The 15939-nt window shown below is 54.5% G+C and overlaps 1 long non-coding RNA gene across 1 annotated transcript; it reads right to left on the minus strand.

The window, feature by feature from the left end:
- Positions 1-317: 317 nt before the first annotated feature.
- Positions 318-11607, minus strand: LOC122465238. Its single transcript, XR_006289930.1, has 7 exons — positions 11406-11607; positions 8528-8692; positions 5433-7830; positions 5126-5221; positions 3764-3898; positions 3423-3620; positions 318-1328 (listed from the first exon to the last, which is right to left on the minus strand). It is a non-coding gene; the product is annotated as an uncharacterized LOC122465238 (long non-coding RNA).
- Positions 11608-15939: the final 4332 nt, after the last annotated feature.

Genomic DNA, 15939 nt, shown 5'->3' on the forward strand with positions numbered 1-15939 from the left:
CCTCCCATTCGGTCCATGCTGGAGCTCTTCTGCGATTCTGGGACTCCATCATGGTCACCTCTCCTGATGAGCTCTGCATGTCACCTCTGCTGATGAGCTCTGCATGGTCACCTGCAGCTTGCCACGCTGGCCAAACAGGAAATTGAAATTCAAAACTTCGCGGGCCTTTTCCTGTCTATCTGGCCAGTGCATCTGAGTTGAGAGTGCTGTCCAGAACGGTCACAATGGAGCACTCTGGGATACCTCACGGAGGCCAATACTGTCTAATTGTGTCCACAGTACCCCAAATTTGACCCAGCAAGGCCGATTTCAGCGCTAATCCCCTTGTCGGGGGTGGAGTAAGGAAATCGATTTTAAGAGCCCTTTAAGTCGAAAAAAAGGGCTTCGTCGTGTGGACAGGTGCAGGGTTAAATCGATTTAACGCTGCTAAATTCGATCTCAACTCCTAGTGTGGACCAGGGCTTACTGATGCTTTGTCACCTCCCTATCCTGCTCACGGCTCTGCTCCTACGTCTAATGGTGCCTTTAGCCTGTTCACCACAGCATCACACTGGAAGCTCATGTTGATGGGCTTCTCCACTATGGCCCCGAAAACCCTTTCAGAGTCACTGTTTCCTGGACACACTTCCCCATTCTGGAGGTGTGACCGGCATGCCTTGTTGCTAGCTATAGGACCTTGCATTTGGCTCTGCTCACATTTCTTTGCTTTGTATGGGTCCAGTTTACCAAATGAGCCAGATCCCTCTGTATCATTGCCCTCTCCTCATCAGTAATTACCACGCTGCCAGTATTTTGTCACCCAGCAGTCTTCTCAGCAGGGATTGTATGTTTGCTCCCAAATCACTGATAAAAATTATTTTAAAAAATTAGTCCTTGAGAGCTTCTTCAGAGCCTTAGTACCCAGGACCTGCTCCCCACAGCACAGTGAGAAAAGGCCGTCCAGCTCTGCTGGTACATAGGGGAGAAGCACAGAACAAACACACCTTTCAGACCTGTGTTGTCCATTGGCTCTGAAAAACATGTGTGGGTCAGCAGCTTACAAATGCACTACAGGCCTGTAGTGTAGACAGGTCCCAACGGCCTCTCGGTTTCCCACCCTCTAAAATGGGGAGAACCAACAAAACCTTGATTAGCTCTATTTGATAGTTGGGGAAACCGAGGCACCCAGCAGTGAAGAGACTCACTCCTAAGCCCAAATGCAGGAATAGAAAACGGCAGGTCTTCTGATAGCCAGTCCTGGGACCTAGCCCCGCTTATCCTGGCCTCGCTACTCTAACTTTGGTCACAGCCTCCTTGTCTTTTCCTCCATGTCCCTTAACCCCACGTCACTGCACAAGAAAGATTTTCTGTTAGCCAGCTGGCTCTAATGCACGTGGATGTCATTCCAAAAGACGTGGTCTTGCTCAGTCCCATGTTATGGTTGGCGGAAGGAACCACTTGGTGACATTCTAGGGCCTGAGTTATACAAGCCAAAGGATTTCCCCTTCCATTGTGTCGTCAGTAACTTTGAGAGGAAGAAGTTACTGTTAGCCCACAGGTTTCCAGTTTCAACCTGACCCAGGGAGACATGGCCAGGAAAGGGGTTGGAGCTCAACTGCACCTAGCCCAGGTTATGCAGCTCCCTAGGGTAAAGGGAATAATTGTGGGGGTCACGTGACAAGAAGCAGCATATGACTCGGACCCAGGCCCCCTGAGAGATATAAAGGCAGCCTGTTCTCAGCCAGGAGAGAGACCCCAAGGGGCACAAGCATGGGAGGGGCTTGGATAGTCCTTGCAAGGTCAGGGACAAGCCGGGTAGGGGACAGGCTGAGCACTTACGACAAGACCCTAGGAGGGAACGACATGGTCGTTCAGGTGACGGGGCAGATAGTCTTCTTGGGTTAGGCTTCCAGGGCCAGACACCCACAGGTGAAGGTGATTGTCAGGGCTCCTGGTCTTCTTCCCCAGGGTAGATTTGATAGGGGAGAAGACTGATGCCGTAAGGGGGAAATGAGTTAACTCCTAGGTCACCCAGTGAGTTTATATCACGAATGCATAACCGGAAGGAGCCAATAGAAACATAGACTGCCCACAGAGGGACAATGGAATGTCCCATGGAGGGAAGAGGCTCTCCCCGCCATTTGTTAACCTCGAGGGCTGTTCTCATGATCCCTTTCCTCCTTGGCTCTTTTGAAAGCAAGGTGCTCCTTGTTCCTCACTGCCCCTATCTCCAAAAGCTACTGCACGGTTCTCCTCATTCTGGCCCACTGCTGGCCACTTGTAGTACCCGCAGTCCCAGGCAGCAGGCTTGATACAGCAGGTCTGGAAGTGTCTTCCAATGGAATGAAATAGAGGATATTTTCATTATATTGCCATGGGGGGAGGAAGAAAGAATAACCCACTTTGCTTTCTGTCTGGCCACAAGGCCATGATTTCCAGCTTTGTGGAATGGGTCGATATCACTCATAAAGTCTCAAGTACACTCCATCTCATTTCTGCCCTTGGAGGATTCACACATGCACACCCTATGCAGGTGTGTGAGTAACATTGGTATTGATTAAAAGTAAAATCAAAGAAATTAAGAGGCTGGATCTGGCTGATGCAAGGTAGGCTCAAGTCGTCTTTTGGGGACTTTTACCAGTACTGACTCTCACTTTGTTTCATGCTCCATCAAAAACTTCCAAACATCACCTTCCGGGAGCAGAACAAAATCAGGACCCAAAATAATATACTTTTGGTTACAATGCAGCGTTCTGCAGGCAGCAGAGTGGATTCTCACCAACGCTCCTCCCGAACCCAGCAAAAGAAAAGCCCAGACGACACAGGGCAAAAAGAATGCCTGCTGCTCGAAGCGTCGTCTAAAGTCGCCTTCCAAGGAGTTAAAGAGAAGCTAGGATAAAAAAGGATTCAAAATTCACATTGTCACTGCTTGATGAGATAATAATTCGCTACCCAAAATATGCATCTGCAGCATTACAGCCGCGTCTCCAAGATAACAAAAAGCTCTCCTTGGCAAAATACGCCCTCAGGCCTGCTAGGCCTGTTAGCCATTAACAGTATGAAAAGCTGTATCTCCAAGATTTTTTCCCCTCTGTGTGGACTTGTGATGGGGAATACAAACCCCACATTCGGGAAGAAGGGGTTAAGGAGCTGCTCTGGCCTCAGCCAGCCCAGCTCCATCACACCTGCATGGGGTGCACAGACTGGACGAGGACTTGTGGACAGACCAGGCAAGAGGAAGGACCTCTACCTTGAAGGCCCTGAAGGAAGGCAGGATCTCTCCCTCAGCAACTGCCTGATGGAAGGGACGACCTGCTCCTCTTGCACCAGGGTTTAGTGTTCTGTCCCATCCACGAGGCAGCCACTGCAGAGGACCCAGCAACCCCACCTCTCCTCCCCCCGCACTCCCTGAGCTGTCTCATGCCCTGGCAGAGTGTCCTTACCTCCCCGACCCTGGCTGTGTTCCTGTAGCCCAGAAGCCTGCTGTCCTGGTGCCAGTCCCAGCACCACAGGTCTTCAGCCTCATGGATGGTCATCCCCGGGAAAGAGACACACACCCACATTTGTCATTCTGGTTGCAGTGCGTGTGTCCTTCCAAACCCATTGGTGGCTGCACAGTGGGCAGAGTCCTCGCTGCGTGCCTGGCCCAACAGAATTGCACAGGGTGGTGAAGAACGGAGATACAGAGAGACTCAACCTCCAGCCGGGGTCAGTCTGAGAGAAACTGGCTGAGGTCCCAGTCTCACTCTTCTATGGGGTGTCATTTCCCAGCTGGGTTCCTTACCCCTCTGGTACAGCAGCATCTGGTAGAGCCGGTAAACTCCCTCCTGGCCTGCCGGCTCATGTCCTTGGCTGGGTCACTGATGAACAGAACCAGCTCTGCCACATGGTGACCCATCCTGGGGAATTCTGCTGCGTTCTAATGGAAGGGAGAGGGAGAGGGGACTCCATCAGCATTTTCCTGTCAGCTCCCAGTCCCCACTGGGCCAGGACTCTCCTTCCCCTCAGCCCCTCTGCAGGAGATGCTGGAGAATAGAAGCTAGAGCTACACCCTTAATTTCCTCTGCTCCCAAGGGAGCCTGGAGCACAGGGATGTGGGCAGTGTCCTCCATGAGGACTTGCTTCCTCAGCTGCTCCAGGATGACACAAAGGCATGAGCCTGGAGCATGGTCCCCTTAAAAGCCCAGAGTCACCACTTAACCAGGACAAGAAGAACTTGACTCAAGCCAAGCTCATTCTCTGCTCTCACTCTGCCTCCCCAAGAGGAACACTCCTAACCCACAGCCCCTGCAGCACCAGATCCTACAGCCAGTTGGAGCCAGCCCACCTATGCCTGGAGTCAGGAAGCTGGGGTCACAGGTCACTTACATCTAACTCAGGGAGGGTGATGGTGAATCTGAGGAGGGCCGTGATGCTCCTAATAGCCCTGGCTCACTCCTGCGACACCCTGGACATGATCCAGTAGTTCATGGGCTGCGGGGAAAGGAGGCAGCTCAGGATCAATGGGCAGGTGCACGTATTGTGCAAATGAGACCCCCGCGTCCCGCATCCCCAGAGGGCTGAGACATTGTGCACAGGGTGGAATATCTAATTCTTTGATCACAGGGCTTTAGAAAGGGATTGTTGCCCCCAGGACTATGCGTATATCCTGTAGGTCACAACTTGTCATTGTCTCTCTAGATTGGAAGAATGTCTGGTGTCCGGGCTGGTCCCATCCTCCCTAAACTCTCTCCCTGGCTCTCAAATCCTTGGTTGGGTGAAGGGACTGAGTGTGAGCACAATCCCCCCAGGAATCTCAGGGTCCATTGGAGAGAAGGGCTGATTCTCTGGGGCCCTCCTGTTTCTCTAGGAAGGAGCCCGTCACTCTTCTCTGAGGACCAGCTTCTGGATCTCATAGGAGGGGTTCAGACTCTCACTCCCCAAGCCAGCCAGGGGCCCTGTGGTTACTGAGCAACAGAACCAGGCAGAGCTCTGGCTTGAAGTCCCAGCTCCTTCCTCAGTCCATCAAAGAGGAAGGGCCTGACACTGCATTGCACTGACTGCCCTGACCAAGGACAGACCACTGGGGGCCCAGCTAGGAGGACACACTGGAGAATGGATCGAAGAGTTAAGGTAAAATTGCCCCCACCCCTCTCATCGGGCTCACCTCCAAGATGTCGTGGAGCCTGTAGGTGTCTGGGGACTCTACCAGCAGGTTCCCCAGCATGGCATCCATGAGGTTTGGCAAGACCCTATGCAGATCCTGTAAAGCAAGGGAGAGCCATGGCTCAGAGCTAGGGAAACTGGGGCTACACCTGCCACAGGATGGGAAGAAGGGTTTCTGGGAAGCGCTGGTGAGACCCCCAAAACACATATCCTGGCCTCCCTCATTCACATCCCACTGCAGGCAATTAGCCAGGATTCATGGCAGGATGACAGCAGGCTCTTCGATCCATGATTTAAGCATGATCTACCTGGAGGTGGGTGGTGTCCTTCTCCGTACCCAGGGTTAAGCCAGCATGCGGAGCAGCTCAAAGGAGGTGGGTCTCTAGCTCTGGCTCCAGGGCAGCTGTCATGGTGCTGGCAAGAGAGAGGAGCTGGTATTAGACTGTGCAGTGCGGAGGTGGCACTGGCACCAACCCGGACGTGAAACTGCAGGGAAATAGCCACATGTTGACGAGAATGGAAACTGAAGACACCGAGCCAGGGAATGACAAGGCCAAGGTTTAGCAGACAGACAGTGGCAGGGTAGGAATAGAGCCTGTTCCCTGGACCCTGCTGCCCCCTCCTCTATCTGATCTTGGGAGTGAGCCTCTCCCCAAAGTCATTGCAAAGTAACTGGAGTAAAAAGAATGGCCCAGCCAGGAGAGAGTGAACCTTCCCAGCACCTCTGCCACAGGAGTCACCCTTGGGAGGTGACCGGGGAGTGGGAGGGGCAGTGACTCCCAGCCGTAGGCCTCAACAGCACCGGGATTCGGGGAACCGGGGGGAGGGTCTCGGTACCTGAGGTTGCCCACAGAAATCAGGGAGTTAGCAAGGATGGCGCTGGGTGGAGAGATATCGGGCAGCTCCTCAATGAGCTCCTGTGAGACCCAGAGGAGAGAAAGGAGCATGAGATTTGGGCCTGACTGACGCTTCTCAGTGAGGAGATGACACAGCCAGCACCCCACACAGCTAGCAAGATCCCCCCACCTGCCTCCTGCTCCTCCGATTCCTACGCAGTAGTGACCAATCTCAGAATTTCTCCCATCTCTTCTCCCCAGTCTTCAGCCCCAGCAATCCCTGGCCTCAGCTGCCCCTCCAGAACCAACCATGCCCCATCCATTAGGCTGGGATGACCCCTGCCCCTCCCATATCTCTGTCCTCCCTCCAGCGGCTGGGCGCAGTGTATCACTCACCACAATAATCTCTACAACAGCCGCCTGGCAGCAGTGCGGCTTCAATGTGTCCTGCTCTCTCTGTGTGCAGCGAGACACGTGGGGTGGATGGCATGCAGGAACATGAGCTGCTGAGCCTCCTCCTGCACCCACCAGGAGTGGGGTTAGGGAAGAGAGAGCCAGTGAGCCGGGGACCTCCCTGCCCCACCCACACCAGCTGCAGTACTCAGACCTGAATGGGGGGTAATCCAAATCACCCACGACTCCTACACAAGCAGGGTCAGGAACTGGGACAGTGCCTGTTGGGGGAGGAGACCCCGGCTAGTGTGTGACAAACACCCCAATCGTGGGGGTCCCAGATGATGCTGGAGAAAAGTCCCTGTTAGGGCTGGTGGATCATCAGCGACAAGACGCTCTGCAGGGAGTCAGGGTGCTGGGAAGGGGCAGGACAATCTCAGTTCCAGCACAGCTGGGGAATGTTTCCACCTTTTCTTGGCCTTGGAACTGCTCTTGGGTGTTCTTGACAGCAGCCTCCTCCATGGCCACGTCCACCCATTCCTCCTCCTCATACTCTGAGTCCCTGGTGGTCCCTGCACCAGGGAGAGAAGGAGACAGGGTAACTCCTGTTCCACTCGGAGGAAGGACAGGGGCATGGTGGGGCAACGTGCCCCCTCTCCACCTCTAGGACTCGGGGGGCATCAGGCCCCACACTCCCACCTCTCAGTGATGCCTTCAGCCCCCAACTCCTTCAGGAGCCCAAAGCAAAGAGAGCCCCCGAGACTGTCCTGGACTTCCTGAGTGGTGCTTCATCCGCCCCCACCTGGAGCATCAAGGACCAAAGTGGCAGCATCTAGTATCAGTGGGATTATGTGGCTCAGGCCTGACACCTCGGCTGGGGATCCGCCCCCAGAGTAGTGGTCGAGTGCCTGGGCCCAGGGTGGCTACTCACAGTCCCCTCCTCACCCCTTCCTGAGCCCAGCCTAGCTTCTCACCTGGAACAAAGCAGCAGCGCCCCTCCCTGAGTCCCAGGAGCTGCTGCTGTCTCATGGGGAGCGGGCCGAGTTACTGGTGCTGGGACAGAGACACTTCACCTTCTGCCCTGGGGAAACTGGAATTTTCAGTGACCGGGCAGGGCGATGCCTCCTCCTGGGAATCCGGGCTGGGCTCCTGGGACCTGTGCTTCCCACACAACAAGCCCCAGAGCCACCCAGCCCGGCTCCCCTCCTGGGTTGAGTCCTGCCTGCCCAGCCGCATCATGGGACAGCTCCATTTCAGCCTGCCTGGTGCCTCTCCGACCTTGCCGCCTGCGCTGGGAGCGGGTTTCCTCCGCCAGAAGGCTGGGCGCTTCCACCTCCTGGCTCGGCCGGGAACTCCTTCCCCGCCAGAGGGGACAAAGGGACCGCTCTGCTCCTGGGGAAGATGGCAGCTGCTTCCCTCAGGCTCTGGGGCCACCTGCAGAGCCTTCTTCCTCAACATCCTCAGGAGCCTGGCCATCCTGGAACCGAGCGAGGAGCAGCCGTGAGTCTGGGACCAAAGCAGCCTCTCACTAACCGGCCTTTTTGGTCCCTCCCCATCCCTGTCCCTGCCAGAGCAGCTCCTCCTTCCCACACAGGGGTGCAGGGAGTGCAATCTACACACACTGCCACTAATTCATTGCATCATCTGCTCCCAACGTTCCCCTTCATCATTCCTGGTGCTGCAATACCTGGGGAGTCTCCTCCTTTTCCAGCACTGGAGTCAGTCACAAAGACCACCTGTCACTTTGGATGAGCAGCTCCCTCCTGCCGTCCCAGGCCACACTCCCTGCCCGGGCTACAGAAGGAACAGAATCCAGGAGTCCAGACTTCTCCTGGGAAACCATTTCCCACGTCAAAGTTCCTAGGCATAACAAGCCCTGGGTCCCCTTGTTTCCAACTGATTTCCATGCTCAGAAGGTCACAGGGTCTGGCCCAGCTCAGAGACTCTCAGCCTGGGGAACTCTCTCCCACAAGGGAAGGGCTGGGAGCCCCATTGCTGGGATCTTTCCAAACACACTGGAGACAGCTCTGGAGAAGCCCCTCCCTGGACTGAGAGCGAAGGACTCCTGGGGTCGGTTCGCAAATCCGATCTCCTTTTGGAGAGATTCTCTCCCCTCTTTCTGCCTCTCCCCAGACAGACAGGGGACGCCACAGAGGAACCCTAATGCCACTCACTTGCTCTAGGTGATGGAGAGATGGATGGCAGATGTTCAGGGTGGCCAGCTTTCGCTCACCCTCCTCCTCATTCTCCAAGCTCAAGGCAGGCTGGAAAGGGTGGTGACCTGAGGAATTACCCTGCCGAGCCACCAGGCAGGGTGATGACACTGGGCGATCGACTGGCTGTGAAAACAAGAATCTGTCTTATTGCCAAGGGACGGAGTAACTCAGCCAGCAGCAGGGGGTGCAGAACACTGCCCTAGTGCCGGGGGGTGGGAGGAACTGCACCTCCCAGCTCCTGACATCCCAGCACTTTACACACCTTCCTGGAGCCTGCTACTCTTATCAGTTTCAAAATAAGAAAATACAAATAAAATAGAATATTTCAGCTCTTCGATTAGGTCATAATCTGATGTGAGTAAACGTGATAGGACACCTCATACTATGCACTGCTCCGAGTGACACGCTCCAATGGATCCCAATCTTCCCCCCACCGTGAGGTAGGTAGGAGCGGATTGTTATCCCTACTTGAAAGAGGGAGAAGCTAAGACTGAGAAAGGAGAATTGACTTGTCTTAGGTCACACAGCCAGTCAGTGGCAGAGTTGGGAATAGCACCCAAGAGCCCAGACTTCAGACTAACCATCGCATCTTGAATTTCATACATTGAATGACCTGAATAAAGAAAAGGAGTACTTGTGGCACCTTAGAGACTAACCAATTTATTTGAGCATAAGCTTTCGTGAGCTACAGCATCTGATGAAGTCAGCTGTAGCTCACGAAAGCTTATGCTCAAATAAATTGGTTAGTCTCTAAGGTCCCACAAGTACTCCTTTTCTTTTTGCGAATACAGACTAAGACGGCTGTTACTCTGAGACCTGAATAAAGTGTTATCAAATGAACAACCACAGTTCAAAGTAATTATTCACAAAGTATTTTAGAAGAACTGGAATGTTAGAGAGAATCATGAACTGCTCAGAGACAATTAATGCAGAGAAGCAGCAAAATTTGTCAACCATATGACTGGTTAGGTCTTATTTACTTGGTCTTAAAAGAGACCAACAAGGACCTGAGTCAACTCCCTGTCAATAACCCCCTGCTCAGACAAACAGTGTAGAGGGGCGGGAGGCTGCAGGCTCTCACCAGAGAGCCCAAAGGATGGCCCCGGTCACCAGTGGGGATAACTGTCCGAGCACTATTTCAGTCCCACATTTTTGGGGGACATCCCACAATGGGAACTGCAGAGCACCCCCCGACACACACACACACACACACCCCTCTCCTGGTGGTGGGATGGGGAACAGGGGTAAGGACAAAAGAAGTAAGAGATGAAGAGAAAGGAGGGAGGCATGGAGGAAAAGGTAAAACCAAAGGGACACACCCTAATCTCCCCAGTGATTCTAAGGGACAAAATCCTAGGTGTTTGGCCGAAAATTCTGCCATCTTAAACGAGTGTTTTTCATGCCTAGATTTCAGCTGGCACCAGATGGATCAGACTGAACAAGTTCCAAACCTCTCAGAGGCTCTTACCTTCTCAAGAGGAACATCTGTTTTCTCGTAAAATCTGTAAAAGGAAAGGAGGAAACTCCAAGGGGATTCCTCCTCGCGCTCACGAACATAAACCCTAATACTCTCTCAGTCCTCAAAGAGACACCTTGAGAAGGAATCTTGCTGAAGCAAAGCCACGGGGATCTCTTGATGTTTCCCTGGCCCTGTGCCCCTGTCCTGTCTGGATGATGTCAGCATCTCTCTGTGAGGTCACCACCTCCCCATCACCTTTGACCAGTAGGCTGAGCTCCTGCAAAAGGCCTTTGTGATCTCACTGCCACACCCACCCCTCCCTTGCACAGCTAATGACGTGCCACTGGCCAGACACTTTGGAGGTTTGAATTACTCCCTGTGGATCACCCCTCTCAATGAGGGTTCATTCGAGGAAGCAAGCCAGCTAGACAGTAAAACATCAGAGGCTGCTCCCAATGCTACACTCAGTTTTTCAGAAATTAGGAGACTGTATGGCCAGAAGAGGCCATTATAGCATCTCATCTGACCCCCTGCATAGCACAGGCCTCCTGTAGACCGCAATAGCTCCTGTCGGGGCAAACACATTCCAGAAAGGCATTTAGTCTTTAGAATGGGTCCAGTTTGCCAAATGAGCCAGATCCCTCTGTATCACTGCCCTCTCCTCATCAGTAATTACCACGCTGCCAGTATTTTGTCACCCACCAGTCTTCTCAGCAGGGATTGTATCTTTGCTCCTAAATCACTGATAAAAATTATTTGAAAAAATTAGTCCTTGAGAGCTTCTTCAGAGCCTTAGTACCCAGGACCTGCACCCCACAGCACAGTGAGAAATGGACCCCTGCCCCTCCCCTATCTCTGTCCTCCCTACAGCAGCTGGGCGCTGTGTCTCGCTCACCGTAATCCTCTCCACCACAGTTGCCTTGCAGCAGTGCGGCTCCAATGTGTCCTGTCCTCTCTGCTGTGCAGAGAGACATGCAGGGTGGATGGCATGCAGGAATATGAGTTGCTGGGCCTCATCCTGCACCAACCAGGAGTGGGGTTAGGGGAGAGAGAGCCAGTTAGCCAGGGACTCCCTGCCCCACCCACACCAGCTGCAGGACTCAGGCCTCAATGGGGGATAGTGGCGACCCGGCCATTGTCCAAAACAGCCACAGCTCCTATGCAAACAGGGTCAGGAACTGGGACAGTGCATGTTGCGGGAAAAGACTCTGGCTGGTATCTGACAAACACCCCTATTTTGGGGGTCCACGATCATAGTGGAGAAAAGTCCCTGTTAGAGCTGGTGGATCATCAGAGACAAGACCCTCTGCAGGGGGTCAGGGGGCTGGGAAGGGGAAGGACAATCGCAGTCCCAGCACAGCTGGGGAAGCTTTCTACCTTTTCTCGGCCTTGGAGCTGCTCTCGGATGTTCTTGCGAGCGGCCTCCTCATTCCCATGTCCACGGCCACCTCCTCCTCGGCCATCTGCATTCCTCCTCCTTGTCCTCTGAGTCCTTGGCGGTCCCTGCACCAGGGAGAGAAGGGGACAGGGTGACTCCTGCTGCCACGCGGGGAAAGGACAGGGGCATGGTGGAGCAATGTGTCCCCTTCCCACCTCCAGGACTCAGGGCAGATCAGGCCTCACACTCACGCCTCTCAGTGATGCCTTCAGCCCGCAACTCCTTCAGGAGCCCATAGCACAGAGACCCTCCCTCCCCCACAGTGTCCTGGACTCCCTGCGTGGTGTCTCACCTGCCCCCACCTGGAGCATCAAGAACCAAAGTGGCAGCATCTAGTATCAGTGGGGTTCATGTGGCTCAGGCCACACACCTGGGCTTGGAATCCGCCCCACAGCACTGGTTGAGTGCCTGGGCCCAGGGAGTTCACAGCCCCCTCCTCACCCCTCCCTAAGCCCAGCCTGGCTCCTCACCTGGAACAAAGCAGCGGGACACCTCGGGCTCGCTCCTGCCTCAGTCCCCGGCGCTGCTGCTGTCCCATGGGGAGCAGGCCGAGCTGCTGGTGCTTCTACAGGGTTCCTCCGCCTCCTGCCTTTGGGAGGCTAGAAGGTCCTCAGTGACCGGGCAGGGCGATACCTCCTGCTGAGAATCAGGGCTGGACTCCTGGGGTCCGTGCTTCCCACACAACAAGCCCCAGAGCCACCCTGCCGGGTCCCGTCCTGGGCTGAGTCCTGCCTGCCCAGCCGCATCATGGCACAGCTCCATTTCGGCCTGGCCTCTGCTCCTCCGACATCGGTGCCTGCCCCCAGAGCGGGTTTCCTCCGCCAGAAGGATGGGCGCTTCCACCTCCTGGCTCGGCCGGGAACTCCTTCCCTGCCAGAGGGGACGAAAGGACCGCTCTGCTCCTGGGGAAGATGGCAGCTGCTTCCCTCAGGCTCTGGGGCCACCTGCAGAGCCTTCTTCCTCAACATCCTCAGGAGCCTGGCCATCCTGGAACCGAGCGGGGAGCAGGCGTGAGTCTGGGCTCAAGGCAGCCTCTCATTAACCGGCCTTTTTGTCCCTCCCCATCCCTGTCCCTGCCAGAGCAGCTCCTCATCCCCACACAGGGGTACAGGAAGTGCAATCTACACACACTGCCAGGAGTTCATTGCATCATCTGCTCCCAGTGTTCCCCCTCGTCATCCCTGGTGCAGCAATACCGAGGGAGTCTCCTCCTTTTCCAGCACTGGGGTCTGTCACAAAGACCACCTGTCACTTTGGACAAGCAGCTCCCTCCTGCTGTCCCAGGCCACACTCCCAACCCAGGCGAGAGAAAGAACAGAATCCAGGAGTCCAGACTTCTCCTGGGAAACCATTCCCCACGTCAAGGTCCAGCTCAGCCAATCAGGGTAGAGGCTGAGGGGTGGGAGGCTGCGGGTTATCACCAGAGAACCCAAAGGATGGCCCCGGTCACCGGTGGGGATCACTGTCTGCCCATTATTTCAACCCACGTGTATGGATGGACCTCCCACAATGGGAGCTGCAGAGCACCCCGCCCCCGGGACACACACACACACACACACACACACACACTCACCCCTCTCTCCTGGTGGTGGGAGGGGAACTGGGGAAAGGACAAAAGAAGTAAGAGATGAAGAGAAAGGAGGGAGGGATGGAGAAAAAGGTAAAACCACCCAAAGGACAAACCCTAATGTCCCCAGCGATTCTAACGGACAAAATCCTAGGTGTTTGGCTGAAAATTCTGCAACCTTAAACTAGTGTTTTCCATGCCTAGATTTCAGCTGGCACCAGATGGATCAGACTGAACAGGTTCCAAACCTCTCAGAGGCTCTTACCTTCTAAACAGGCACGTCTGTTTTCTCGTAAAATCAGTAAAAGGAAAGGAGAAAACTCCAAGAGGTTCCACCTCGTGCTCACAAATGTGAACCCTTATACTCTCTCAGTCCTCAAAGAGAGACCTCCAGAAGGAGACTTGATGAAGCAAAGCCACAGGGATCTCTTGACGTTCCCCTGGACCTGCGCCCCTGTCCTGCCTGACTTATGTCAGCATCTCTCTGTGAGGTCACCACCTCCCCATCACCTTTGACCAATAGGCTGAGCTCCTGCAAAAGGCCTTTGTGATCTCACTGCCACACCCACCCCTCCCCTGCACAGCTAATGTCCTGCTGCTGGACAGACACTTTGGAGCTTTGAGCTACTAGTACCCTGTGGATCATCCCACTCAATGAGGGTTCATTCCAGGAAGGAAGCCGGCTAGACAGTAAAACATCAGAGGCTGCTCCCAATGCTACACTCAGTTTTTCAGAAATTAGGAGACTGTATGGCCAGAAGAGGCCATTACAGCATTTCATCTGACCCCCTGCATATCACAGGCCTCCTGTAGACCACAATAGCTCCTGTCGGGGCAAACACATTCCAGAAAGGCATCTAGTCTTCATTAAATGACATCAAGAGATGGAGAATCCACCACTTTCCTTGGTAGCTAGTTCCTGTGGTGAATCATCCTCGCTGTTGAATATTTGTTCCTTATTTGAAATATGAATTTCTCTCTTTTCACCTTCCAGCCATTGGGTCTTGTCATGCCGTGCTCTGCTAGATTAACGAGCCCCTTCATACTCAATATTTTCTCTCCATTAAGGAACTTCAACACTTCAATAGCTCACGAGAAGGCATTTTTCTCCAGCCCTCAGAACATTTGGTGGCTCTTTGCTGCCTCAGCTCCAATCTCTCAACATCTTTTTCAAATGAGGACACCAAAACCGGATGCCGTATTCCAATCTCAGTCTCACTGGTGCTCTGTCACCTCCCTATCCTGCTCACCGCTCTGCTCCTACGTCTAATGATGGCTTTAGCCCTGTTCACCACAGCATCACACTAGGAGCTCATGATGACGGGCTTCTCCACTATGGCCCGAAAACCCTTTCAGAGTCACTGCTTTCCTGGATATACTTCCCCATTCTGGAGGTGTGACCGGCATGCCTTATTGCTAGCTATAAGACCTTGCATTTGGCTCTGCTCAAATTTCTTTACTTTGAATGGGTCCAGTTTGCCAAATGAGCCAGATCCCTCTGTATCACTGCCCTCTCCTCATCAGTAATTACCACGCTGCCGGTATTTTGTCACCCACCAGTCTTCTCAGCAGGGATTGTATGTTTGCTCCCAAATCATTGATAAAAATTATTTTAAAAATTACTCCTTGAGAACATCTTCATAGCCTTAGTACGCAGGACCTGTGCCCCACAGCACAGTGAGAAAAGGACCCCTGCCCCTCCCATGCCTCTGTCCTCCCTCCAGCGGCTGGGCTCTGTGTCTCACTCACCACAATCCTCTCCACCACAGCCGCCTTGCAGCAGTGCGACTCCAATGTGTCCTGTGCTCTCTTCCGGGTAGCGAATGACGCGGGGTGGATGGCATCCAGGAACATGAGCTGCTGGGCCTCATCCTGCACCCACCAGGAGTGGGGTTAGGGGAGAGAGAGCCAGTTAGCCAGGGACCTCCCTGCCCCACCCACACCAGCTGCAGGACTCAGGCCTCAATGGGGGATAGTGGCGACCCGGCCATTGTCCAAAACAGCCACAGCTCCTATGCAAACAGGGTCAGGAACTGGGACAGTGCATGTTGCGGGAAAAGACTCTGGCTGGTATCTGACAAACACCCCTATTTTGGGGGTCCACGATCATAGTGGAGAAAAGTCCCTGTTAGAGCTGGTGGATCATCAGAGACAAGACGCTCTGCAGGGGATCAGTGTGCTGGGAAGGGGCAGGACAATCTCAGTTCCAGCACAGCTGGGAAAGTTTTCTACCTTTTCTCGGCCTTGGAACTGCTCTCGGATGTTCCTGACAGGGGCATGGTGGGGCAATGAACCCCGCTCCCACCGCCAGCACTCAGGGCAGATCAGGCCCTATACTCCCCCGTCTCAGTGATGCCTTCAGCCCCCAACTCCTTCAGGAGCCCATAGCACAGAGACCCTCCCTCCCCCACAGTGTCCTGTACTCCCTGCGTGGTGTCTCACCCGCCCCCACCTGAAGCATCAAGGACCAAAGTGGCAGCATCTAGTATCAGTGGGGTTCATTTGGCTCAGGCCACACACCTGGGCTGGGGACCCGTCCCACAGCACTGGTCGAGTGCCTGGGCCCAGGGTGTTTCACAGCCCCCTCCTCACCCCTCCCTGAGCCCAGCCTGGTTCCTCACCTGGAACAAAGCAGCGGCGCACCTCGGCCTCGCTGCTGCCTCAGTCCCCGGCGCTGCTGCTGTCCCATGGGGAGCGGGCCGAGCTGCTGGTGCGTGGACAGCGTTACTCCACCTCCTGCCTTCGGGAGGCTGGAAGGTCCTCAGTGACCGGGCAGGGTGAAGCCTCCTGCTGGGAATCAGGGCTGGGATTCTCGGGTCCGTGCTTCCCACACAACAAGCCCCACAGCCACCCTGCCGGCTCCCCTCCTCGGCTGAATCCTGCCTGCCCAGTCACATCCTGGGACA

The sequence above is a fragment of the Chelonia mydas genome, chromosome 3 (genome assembly GCF_015237465.2).
Source record: "Chelonia mydas isolate rCheMyd1 chromosome 3, rCheMyd1.pri.v2, whole genome shotgun sequence".
Lineage (NCBI taxonomy): Eukaryota > Metazoa > Chordata > Testudines > Cheloniidae > Chelonia > Chelonia mydas.